Source organism: Oryx dammah, unplaced genomic scaffold (genome assembly GCF_014754425.2).
Source record: "Oryx dammah isolate SB20612 unplaced genomic scaffold, SCBI_Odam_1.1 HiC_scaffold_12, whole genome shotgun sequence".
Lineage (NCBI taxonomy): Eukaryota > Metazoa > Chordata > Mammalia > Artiodactyla > Bovidae > Oryx > Oryx dammah.
Window position 1 is genome coordinate 51672783 of NW_024070196.1, and position 11249 is coordinate 51684031.

Sequence of the window (11249 nt, forward strand, 5' to 3'; positions counted from 1 at the left end):
TGGAGAACTTGGGGATATGAGGCTTGAAAATTCATTCCTGCTGCTGCACAGCCATCCAGTCCGTGAGTCTGAGATTGGAGCTCTGCTGATGAAAAACAAAACGGAAACTACCGCAGACAGCTTAGCGTGTGCCAGTCACTGTGGGTGCTTTCCATAGTCCTCAGTCCTCTGCTAGTTCTCAGATGAAAAGCTTTTCTATTCCTAAGGCTTGTGGAATTGGTGCCTGTATTTCCTATTTCTTCACTAAGTATTTAATAAGTCACTGCTATGTGTCTAGCATCAGGTCACATGGCTCTCTTTGGTAGGGATTCTTCATGGGTAGTTATTCTCATGTCAGAGACAGCAAATAAGCGATTAGGTGAAGGTTCTGGTGGCCATGGGAGCTAGGAAGGAAACATCAGGAATACTGTGTGTGGGGTGTGTGGTAAAATGGAGAGGAGGTGAGCCACTATCCACTGGCACCAGACTGCTTCCTGGAGCCTGTGGTGGACAGAGACGGGGAGGGTGGTGAGCTCTGGGGCTCTTGGATGGCGAAGTAATGATTGGCCGAGAGATCCAGTCAGATCCTTGCACTGGGCATGGGAAGCCAGAGAATTTGGGGATGAAGAGGAGAGAAGATACTACAGGACACCCAGCATGGTGAGTAGATCCCTGTGTCCTCTGTGTGTGTGTGTGTTTAAGCCTCCCTGCCTCTATTCACCTCTATGCCATGTGAGAGCTGGCATTCACTTCACAGATGAGATGAGCACAGAGGTTGGAGAACTGCAGGGGTGGTCTGGACCAGGGATCCATGCCACTCACTCGTTCTCTAGATGTGGACAAAGGTATTTTTTAAAAAACATTTTAAAAAATGTTGAGTCTGGCTTTTTTGCGAGTCCTCTTTGTGGGCTTTGAAATGCTTGAGAGCATCATGTTCAATTTGTAGCTTGCAATGCTTAAGGGAATTTAATCAAATTTGTAAATGGTGTTCGTGTTTAGGGGAATTCAGCCTCCCAAACACATGAGATAACCGAGCATTAATTGAAGAACAAGTGAAAGGGAGTGTTTCACATTTTAACTGAAATCTTACAAAAATATTTATAAATTGAGCGTCAAGATTTAAAGAAAACTTGTTCTTAAATGTATAATCTTAATACATTGAGTATTAATCTGAATAAGAAGAAATGAGAGGCCAGTCTTTGTGGAGATCCTCTGCCATCCTCACTGAGTTTTCCCATTAACGGTTCCAGTGTGCTTTGACTTTATTCCCTTCAGGGATTCGTCTGTAATCTGGGTCTGCTTTCTGCCTCACATGCTGCTGCCCTGGGCCTCCATACCATGGGCCGTCAGGCCAGTCCATACTTGGCGGGGGCAGGGAGAGGCAGGGGCTGTCCTGTGCATCGTGTGGTGTTGAGCAGCACCCTTGTTGCCTACCCACTAGATACCAGTCGCACACACTGCGTGCCCTGCACCCTGCCAACAGTGAAAACCCACCATGTCTCCAGACATGGCCTCTTGACGGGAAAAACTGCCTCTAAGCAAGTCGGTCACACACAGGCCAAGGCTGGTGTCTGATCTGTGTGTCTGCATGCACATTTGTGTTTTATAGAGGACAAGGCCCATGAACAAGGGGGCAACACCCTTGAGATAATGGAAAATACAAATGTTAACTGGCTAGGGGGTTTGGAGTATGTACAATACGATTTCCATAAGTATGAATATTTATCAGCTAGTCATTTGAGAGCATGATGTAAAGAAGCCATCTGTGAAGGCCTTTATGGAGAGAAAGGAGGCTAAAAGAAATGTGCAAAATGTTTATTTTTAGAGCCCAACTCTCGGCAAGTTGGCTCTGTCCTCTGAAAGCTGCCCACTCTGGGCGTCAAGTGCATCTTTGGGTTAGGAGAGGCGAGGGCCACACTGCCAGTTTCAAGCTACCATCCCGTTAGGAGTCACCACAAGGTAGCGTGCAAAGGTAAGACAGCGAGGTGAACATTAAATTAGTCTGGAACACTTAATTTTTATGTTTGTGATTGGTTGTTTACTTGAATAAGTCACGCCAGCACCTGACAAGTCAACAGGCAGATGAGAGCGCACACTGAACATTCTCTCTGCTCCTCCCGCTTGGCCCTCATTCTCCTTTCCAAGGCAGTCATTCTTGCCAGTTTCTTCACTATCCTTTCTTGGGGAACTTGAGAGGGTAAATTTTTGAGTATCACAAAAAATGCTCTAGCTTCTGTTGTTTATCTGTGGTTGTAGGCAAGATTCATTCTCACAAAGATGGATGTGCAATTACTGGAGAAAGGCAAACTAGAATAAATTATTACTTGTAGAAAATAGAGACATTCATGAACCTTCAGTAGAAAGTCAAGTGTTCTGTGAAGATGTCCACTGTTTAGAGGCATAAGAGGTCCCTAGAATGTACTTTTTTATCTCTAGTCCTAGATCAAGATAAGTTATAGAATTCTCTGAATTTCTGCATTACTTTTGGATTTCCCTTTAGCTATGTCCACAGTATCTGTTTTTACATGTGTGTTTCCTGTTCAGAGGTATTGCTATGCAAATCGGATTATTCTGTTTGCAGATCAGACTTAAACAAACTTTTGAGGTCTAACACAGGGATTGGCAAACCATGGTCCACGGGTCCATCCAGTCCACTGTCTCCTATTTTTGAATGACCCTAGAAGCTAAGAATAGTTTTTATTTTCTTAAATGTTTGAAAAGTACATTTTTTTGTTTGTTTTATATTTATTTATGGCTGCACTGGATCTTCGTTGCTGCACGTGGGCTTTCTCTAATTGTGGCAAGTGGTGGTTACTTTTCATTGTGGTGTGCAGGCTTTTCACTATGGTGGCTTCTCTTGTTGTGAAACATGGGCTCTAGGCTTGCGGGCTTAATTGCCCCTTGGCATGAACCCATGTTCCCTGCATTGGCAGGTGGGTTCTTAACTACTGGATCACCAGGGAAGTCCCAGAATATTTTGTACCATGTGAAAAATACCTGATATTCAAATATCAGTGTTCACAAAGTCTTATTGGAATCCAGGCATGCCCATCATTTGATGTATCATCTAAGGCTATGCTATAATGGCAGACTTGCACAGTGAGAGAGAATGTGGCCTGCAGAGCTTAAAATATTGATTATATGACCCTTTTCAGGAAAGCTTGCCAGCTCCTGGTCAATAAAACAGAAATAATGGCAGAAACATAACTGAAAATTAATAAATTTGGGTGTAGACTTCTGATCAAAACTCAACTTGATGTCAAGTATGGTTTTACTGTCCAGAGGATATAAACCACACTGGAGTCACTGCTAAGTTAATCATGATACTTAACCCACAGCCTGTCTGGTTATCAAACTGCTGGGTCTGACTGCCTAGTTAACTAGATTCTTAGGTCAGTGGTCTCCGAATGTTTCTGCTCACATAGTCTTTTTGTTTTGTTTGTTTTTGACTGTGCCCCGTGGCATGCAGGATCTGCAGGACCCTAGTTCCTTGACCAGGGATCAAATCTGTGCCCCCTGCAGTGAAAGCACAGAGTTCGAACCAGTGGACCGCCAGGGAAGACTTTGATCACGTATTCTAGTAAGCATTTCTGAGTATACTTTCACTGTTAATTTATTAAATTATTTATAAGTCCTGTGAATGCTTCTGTGCTAGTATGTATGCAGTAAATCCCACATACATAGAAGTTCAAATATACCCTCAACTCCTACAAGTTCCCTTCTTACCACCTGGGGCAGGTTCACTCCACTTTGGAGCTGATGACCCCAGAATGGTATCAAGTTGCCTAACAATTTCAAGACTTTTCTGATGCTTTTCCCTTAGGCAAAAATGGTACATATGTTGTCTGACTGCTTTCTTAAGATGTTAAGAGTTTTGAGAATTCTTGGAGCTTCATCCCATCAAACCTCTCTAATCTTATAGATGAACTAAGGCCCAGATAGGTTAAACAAGTTATTTGAGGCCTAAGTTGGCTCACAGTGGATCCAGAGCTAAAGCTTATCCCCTGAGGCTTTTCCACTGGATTCTGCTTTCTCCTTCATCTGTTGGGTTCCCTGGCAAATCATTCTGTGACATACCCATTAAACTAATAAGGGTCCATTCTGCTACTGCTGCTGCTAAGTCGCGTCAGTCATGTCCGACTCTGTGTGACCCCATAGACAGCACCCAACAGGCTCCTCCGTCCCTGGGATTCTCCAGGCAAGACTAATGGAGTGGGTTGCCATTTATCATTCTAAAACCACTCATTTAAAAGGACCTATCTTGAGTTCAGGGTGTTTGAGCATCCACCTGTTCTCTTTGCTTGGCCCTGCAATAAACCTTTCTTTGCTAAAAAAATAATAATAATAAGCTAAAGGGACTTATTTGAGAGTTTCATACAGATTTATTTCTTTTTTTTTTTTTTTTTGGCTGTGCTAGTTCTTAGTTGTGGCATGTGGGATCTAGTTCGCTAAGCAGGAATTGAACCTGGGTCCCCTGCATTGGGAGTGCAGAGTCTTACCCACTGGAATCTGTAAATGTGACTTTTTTGGGGATAAAAGGTCTCTGCAGGTGTAATTAAAGTTCTTGAGATAAGATCATCCTGCATTAATTAAAGTGGGTCTTCAATCCAGTAACAAGTGTTCTTAGAAGAGCCAGGGAGAAGACACATAGAGAAGAAGGCCATCTGAAGGCAGGGCTGGAGTGATGTGACCACAAGCCAAAGAATGCATGTAGCCATTCTGGAAGCTGGAAGAGGGCAGACTTCTGGCCCCCAGAACTGAGAGCAAGTAAGTCTGTTGTTTTAAGCCAGTAATTAATAATGGCAGCCCCAGGAAGCTAACATATCTTTTATGGAAAGTGAGTTGTGATCAGGAAGAAGGTTGTGAACAGGAGTTACCACATGCAAATGAGAATTGATCTTGCCTTGCCTCATTTCTAGGAACACACTGAGGCCCTTTATGGAATGTTCTATATGCCTTGACTAGACATTCAAGGATTCAGGTCTTTGCTTTATGTGGCTCAAACTCAAGGAGACCAGCCAAATGCAATAGTGGGCAATAGCAGGGAAGTCTTTTCAGAGGTGCGATAGTTGAGCTGGGCTTTGAGGAGTTCGCCAAGTGAAACACAAGGGCAAGTTGGTGTGATAAAGGCTCTGATGTGGGAATGAACAAGCACCAGGGTCGTAATCTAGTTTGGTGTGAAGAAGAACTCATGGGAGACAAGGGGTAAGGAAATGGCTCCAGTGTAGTGGGGTGAGAGGGGACAGCTAAACAGGGCAGCCATGCCTGTCATGATAAGCTTCATCACAACATGGGGATGGCCTTCTCCTGCTGTTGCTGCAGTAGTGCCTGAGACATAGTAAACACTTCATAACTATTAATATTTGTTGAATAAAGGGGATCCTCCCCTCCCACCATGATCTCAATGGTTGTAGGAAAAGCATTTGGGATGAGGTGGGAGGGAGGCTCAAATGGGAGGGGATATATGTATATTTGGGGCTTCCCAGGTGGTGGTAGTGGTAAAGGACCTGCCTGCCAGTGCAGGAGATGTAAGAGATGCAGGTTTGATTCCTGGGTCAGGAAGATCCCCTGGAGGAGGGCACGGCAACCCACTCCAGTATTCTCTCCTGGAGAATCCCCATGGACAGAAGAGCCTGGTGGGCTGCAGTCAGTCCATGGTGTCGCTTAGAGTTGGATATGACTGAAGTGACTTAGCACGCACGTATGTGTGTGTGTGTGTGTGTGTGTGTGTGTGTATATATATATATATGGCTGATTCACTTTGTTGTGTAGCAGAAATTCACATAGTATTGTAAAGCAATTATATACCAACAAAAAAAAATAAAACATCACTTTAAAAAAAGAAACAGCATTTGGGTTTCCCTGGTGGTCCGGTGGTTCAGAATCCACCTTGCAGTGCAGAGGATACCAGTCTGATCCCTGGTCCAGGAAGATCCCACATGCCTTGGGGCGGGTAAGCCCTTGCTTTGCAACTGCCAAAGCCTGTGCACCCTAGAGCCCTTGCTCCGCAACAAGAGAAGCACCACAGTGAGAAGCCTGGGCACTGCAACTAAAGAATAGCTCCTGCTCAGTGCAACTAGAGAAAGCCCGAGTGCAGCAACAAAGACCTAGCACAGCCAAAAATAAAATTTAAAAAAAGGAAGTCTGATTCTAAAAAAGCATTTGACAAAATCCAACTCTTTTATGATAAAAACACTCAACAAACTAGGAAGAGAAGGGAATGTTCTCAACTTAATAAAAGACATCTATGAAAAGGCCACAGTGAACATCATACTTAATGGTGAAAACCTAAAATCTTTACCCCTAAGATCAGGAACAAGGCAAGGATGTCTGCTCTTACTGCTTCTATCCAATTCTGTCCTCGAGGTTTTAGGCAGAGCTATGTGGCAAGTAAAAGAAAATGCATTGCATTTGGAAAGGAAGAATAAAAACTGTATTTGCAGATAACATGATCTTATATAGAGAGTATCCTGAAGAGTCTACATGCAGACACAACTATTACAGCTAAAAAGTGAATTCAGGAAAGTGTCAAGATAGAAGACAATATACAAAAATAAGTTGTGTTTCTACACACTAAAGATAAACCTAAAATTAAGAAAACCTCACAAATGTATCAAAAATAATGAAATACTTAGGAATACATTTAACCAAAGAAGTATAAGGCTTGTAGACTGAAAACTATTTAAAAATTTGTTGAAATTAAAGGAAAAGAACTAAATGATTGGAAAGACATCTTGTAGTCATGGATTGGAAGAGTTGACATTGAAATTAAAATTGCAATACTCCCTAACTTGATGAACTTAATACAAGCTGTATCAAAATTCCAACTTTTTTTTGTAGGAAAAAAAAAAAAAAGCTGATTCTAAAATTCATAGAGACATGCAAAAGACCCAGAATAGCCAAAATAATCTTGAAAAAGTTGGAGCACCCAGACTTCCTAAATTCAAAGCCTACTCCAAAGCTACAGTGTAGTAGGGACACAAGGATAGAGTCCATAGATCAGTGGAATAGAATTGAGAGTTTAGAAATAAACTCACACTCATCATCAACTAATTTTCAACAAGGGTGTCAAGAGCATGCAATGGGGAAAGAATAGACTTTCCAACAAATGGTACTGAGACAACTGACTGGATATTCACATGCAGAGAATGAATTTTGTGTATGAATCCATACACAAAAATTACCTAAAAATGGATCAAAGGCCTAAATATAAGAACAAAAAGTAGAAAAACTATTTGAAGAAAACTTAGGTGAAAATTTTCATGACCTTTGACAAGATATGATACCCAAACCACAAGCAAGTAGACATTTAAAAATAGATAGGTTGGACTTCATCAAAATCAGAAACTTTGGAGCATTCCCTGGGTGTCCAGTGGTTAGGACTTCTTGCTCTCATTGTCAGGGGCCTTGATTTAACCCCTGCTTTGGGAATGAAAACCCACAAACCATGTGGTGCTGGAGGGGAGTGTGGGTAGAATTAAAACCTTTTCTATACCAAAACTGTGGGCTTCCCTCATAGCTTGGTTGGTAAAGAATCCACCTGCAAAGCAGGAGACCCTGGTTCTTGGTTGGGAAGGTCCCCTGGAGAAGGGATAGGCTACCCACTCCAGTATTCTTGGGCTTCCCTTATGGCTCAGCTGGTAAAGAACCCGCCTGCAATGTGGGAGACCTGGGTTCGATCCCTGGGTTGGGAAGATCCTCTGGAGAAGGGAAAGGCTACTCACTCCAGTATTCTGGCCTGAAAATTCCATGGACTGTATAACCCATGGGATCTCAAAGAGTCGGGCACGACTGAGAGACTTTCACTTTTCGTACCAAAACTATCAAGAAAATTAAAAGAGGGCTTCTCTGGTGGCACAATGGTAAAGAATCAATCTACCTGCCAATGCAGGAGACACGAGTTCGATTTCTGGTCTGGGACTATCCTACATGACTTGGAGTAACTAAGCCTGTGAGCCACAACTATCGAGCCTGTGTTCTACAGCCTGGGAGCCACAAGAGCTACACCCATGTGCCACAACTACTGAAGCCCACACACCTAGAGCCGATGCTCTGAAACAGGAGCCCCTGCACCCTAACTAAAGTGGCCCCCACTTGCAGCAGCTAGAGGAAAGCCTGCACAGCAATGAAGACCCAGCACAGCCATAAATAATAAATAACGTTTTTTTAAAAAAGAATCCGCCTGCCAGTGGAGGAGACACTGGTTCAATCCCTGGATCTAGACGACCCCACATGCCTTGGAGCAAGTAAGCCCTTACACCACTACTGTTGAGCCTGTGCTCTAGAGCCTGGGAACCGCAACAGAGTAGCCCCTGCTCTCTGCAACTAGAGAAAGCCCAGGGTAAACAATGAAGACCCAGCACAGCCTAAATAAATAAATGAAATGAAACAAAGTTAAGAGATAGCCCACAGAATGGGAGAAAATATTTGCAAGCTATAAATCTGGGAAGGGACAAGTATCCAGAATAAAGAACTCATACAACTTAACATAAAAACTCAAATTAAAAAATAGGTTAAAGGGGGGTACCTCTGTGGTGGGCCAGTGGCTAAGACTCTGAGCTCCCAATGCAGGGGACTCAGGTTCACTCCCTGGTCAGGGAACTAGATCCCACATGGCACAATAAAGATCAAATCTCCCGAGTGCCCCTTCAGCCAAATTCAAAAAGAAAAGCAGGGATTTCCCTGGTGGTCCAGTGGTTAAGAATCTGCCTTCTAATACAGGGATGCAGGTTCAGTCGCTGGTGGGGAACTAAGATCCCACGTGCCACAAGGCAACTAAACCTGAGCGCTGTAACAAAGAACCTATCCACCAGAATGAAGGCCCAGCATAGCCAAACAAAAAACAAAAAAGCAAATAAAAACCATGAGATTCCAGTTCATACCAACTAAGATGCCTAAAATAAAAAAGCCAGATGATAAAAGTGTTGGTGAGGATATGGAGAAATTATAAATATTACAGATTGCTTGTAGGAATATAAATGATAGTCACTATGGAAAATAGTATAGCAGTTCCTCAAAAAGTTAAACACAGAGTTACTAGGTAACTCAGCAATTCCACTCCTGGTTGTATACCCCAAAGAACTAAAACATTTTCACAAAAACTTGAACACAAATGTTCATAGCAGCTTTATTCATAATAGTCAAAAAGTGAAAATGAATGAAATGTCCATCAGCTAATGAATGGATAAATAAAGTATGGCCTATCTATACAATGGAATATTATTCAGTCATAAAGAGGAACATAGTCCTGATCTATGTTACAAAACAGATGGACCTTGAAAGTATTATACTAAGTGAAAGAGGCCATACACATATTTTAACTGAATCCATTCATATGAAATGTCCAGAATAGGTACATCCATAGGCATAGGAAGCAGATTAGCAGCTGCCTAAAGCTATGGGTAGTGAAGAATGGGGAGTGACTATTGTTGGGTTTCCTTTGGGGGTGGCGGAAATGTTCTAGAATTAGATAGTGCTGATGACTGCACAACTTTGTGCTTATACTAAATCCCACTGAACTGTGTATTTTTAAAGGGTGAATTTTACACTAAATGAATAGATCTAAAAAACAAGGAAAAATATTCTTCCATGATGATCTGTGGTGGGACTTCCCTGGTGGTCCAGTGGTTAAGACTCTGCTTCCACTGCATGTGACACGAGTTTGATCTCTGGCAGGGTACCTAACATCCCACATACCCCTCAGCATTGCCCCCCCCCACCCAAAATTATGATCCGTGAGGGGATGGACATCATTCTAAAAATACAATATGGAGAGAATGGCCCACAACATTTGTAGAAAGGATTGAAGCAGACCTCTGAGACATGGATTTTTGCCCCAGGTCTGTCAGCCTATGAGCCCTCTGCTTATAGCTTCTAGCCCTGTACTGGTCCAATAAGTAAACCATTGGCTATTGTGGCTACCAAACTGTTGAAATGTGACCAGTCCCAATCAGGATGAGCTGTAAGGGTAAAATACCCGGTTGGTTTTGAATATAGTATCAGAAAAAGAATGTAAAGTATCTTAATAATTGCTTTATATTTATTATATATTGACTTCATACATTATATATTTAAATCATGTTAAATAAAAAAGATTAATTTCATCAGTTCTTTTTACTTTCTGAAATGTGATTATTTAAATTGTTAAACTACATATGTGGTTTGCAATACTTTTCTGTTGGACAGTGCTACTCTAGAGTATTGGTCCCCTGGGAGCAGGGTAGGAAAAGGATGATGTTAATTTACCCCCGAACTAACACTTCGCTGAACATCCTCGATGGAACCAGCCTAAAGCTGATCACAAGGGATCCTGGGAAGAGGGATGTCGCTTGTACCTTCACTTCTAAAGGAAGGAGGGAGGGAATGGGTGTATCCTTTACCTCTGGGGCAATAAGAATCCTCACTAGATCCAGATGTATCTGAAAGTCTGTAGCTAATAAAAGATATTTGCAAAGCAGGGCGATTAAAAATGGCAGAAAAGGGTGGGCATCTTGTGTCTTTTGACAAGATTTACTATTTAAGGAGAACTCCAAGAAATAATACCTTCAAAAGCTTCATCATTTGATGTAAAATACATTTCATGATGGCAGTTCAGTCAGATTTGAGAAGTGGGCTGTGGTGGGGTAGGAAGAGGGTCAAAAATTGCAATGTAAACTCCAGGAGAGAAGAAACTTGGTCAAGTTTATTCTTGTCTTAGCGCCTAGAACAGTGCTCGCCACACAGCAGGCGCTTTTTAAATATTTGAACGAGTTAAGATGCAAAATTAGGTGGATGCGACGGTGTGTTTTTCGCGGGAGGAGGCCTTCGGCTTTTGTCCAGTGTCACAGCAGTCTAGGCCGCCAAGGGGTTAACAACCACTTAATACCGACAGGGACGTGAAATTTATTTGAAATCAATGTCAAGAATTGGTTGATCTTATTCTGGGGAGTAGCCAGACCTCGGCGTCTGGAATGATCTACGTGCTTAAAAATACCACTCGCCACCATTTTCTCCAGGTAATTTTCCATCCCTGCCCCCACAGTCGGGGGGGGCGAAAAAGTAATTCCGCAATCCTACCTAGCTTTAGAGAAAAAAAAAAGAAAAAATTAATCGGTACAGCAACAAATCTCCAGGCATCGCCAGCGCAGCAGAAGAAAGGGACCCAGGTGGGCCTCGGGCACTGCCGGGACCCCAGCCCCCCAAACTTTGCCAAGTTGCGGGCGCCGAGTGCGCCCGGAGGCGCGGGGCGCGGCCGCGGGCGGCACCGCCCCCTGACGCCCGGCCGCGGCGCG

General features: G+C 43.0%; 1 protein-coding gene across 2 annotated transcripts in view; it reads left to right on the plus strand.

Moving 5' to 3' along the window:
• Positions 1–624: 624 nt before the first annotated feature.
• Positions 625–11249, plus strand: part of CDK2AP1 (cyclin dependent kinase 2 associated protein 1) — a 21061-nt gene continuing 10436 nt past the window's right edge. Inside the window, exon 1 of one of the 2 annotated variants that reach the window (XM_040250778.1) lies at positions 625–639. The gene's annotated coding sequence lies outside the window, so the exon portion shown is untranslated. Of the gene's footprint in view, positions 640–10803; positions 10974–11249 lie in introns of those variants that run through there. The other variant, XM_040250777.1, reaches the window with a different exon arrangement.